The sequence below is a fragment of the Elephantulus edwardii genome, unplaced genomic scaffold, assembly GCF_000299155.1.
Source record: "Elephantulus edwardii isolate Elephantulus edwardi_28Jun2011 unplaced genomic scaffold, EleEdw1.0 scaffold00006, whole genome shotgun sequence".
In the NCBI taxonomy this organism is placed as follows: Eukaryota; Metazoa; Chordata; class Mammalia; order Macroscelidea; family Macroscelididae; genus Elephantulus; species Elephantulus edwardii.
Genome location: NW_006399756.1, coordinates 25,149,848 through 25,150,973, shown reverse-complemented (window position 1 = coordinate 25,150,973; position 1,126 = coordinate 25,149,848).

Sequence of the window (1,126 nt, the reverse complement as noted above, 5' to 3'; positions counted from 1 at the left end):
ACAATCTCAATCTCTTGACCATCCATCCTGATGCTGCCAATTGGTCCATTGGTGAAAATCTTTGTCTTCTTGACATTGAGCCTCAATCCATATTGTAGGCTGCAGTCCTTATATAGCAATATTCACCCTTTTAGAGTTTGATATATTTTGGCCAATTGATATAATTGCACAATGGTCAACAAAATGAAGACTTTAGAACATGTCCAGTGTCTTCAAAAGTTCCCTTACACAATCGTTAACCACTTAAATGCTAACAGAAATTTTTCTTGAAATCAAATATTTTAAACATCACTATCTCATCCCCTCAACTCACTGACCTTCTTTATTTCTGAGTAATCTTCTTTTAAATATTCAGTATTATCTAGTGGATAAAAAGCTGCACTGTTAACCTACAGAGACCCAGTTGAAATCCACCTGCTGCTTCAAGGGAGAAAGATGGGCTTTCTCTGCCACTGTGCTTTTCAGCCTTTGAAAACCTGTTGGTGGGTAAGCTATGAGTTTGACCCTTGACAGCAATCAACTTAGTTGTTAAGTTGGAAACAAGGTTATGAAAATTCAGTGTTCACTACGCAGTTTCTCCAATTTACTTTCTATTCCACCGTAATTAAGAAATACACATATAGATGAAGCATATGTATCAAACCATAATAATTGTGAATTTAAATCAGAAGTATGCAGTATCCATTTTACAATTCTTGAACTTCTTAGCAAGTTTGGAATTCTTGCAACATATAATTGAGATACTTATCATTGAAAAAAAAATCTAAATGCAAGGCCAGAAATCTCTGTTTTAAACTATTAGAGCTGCAAACAAAGCTTTTAGTTCTTACTGTATCAAATCCTTTTAAGATGCTTTCTGGTTTTGTTTGTTTCAAATTTTCATCTGCTTATGTCCTTTTACCTTGAAACATGGCATTTTTAGACAACTGGAAAAAAAATCCATCTTCAGTCAAAAATTGCTTTAGTAAAATTTCTAGGTTTTTGCTCTACAGAACAGATCCTAATGTAGATTAAGGAAGTTTTAATTCCTACAGAACAGTGTCATTGATTTCACATGCAAGCAAGATTCTACTGAAGATTATCCAAAAACGATTAGAACAGCACATCAGCAGAGAACTGCCGGAAG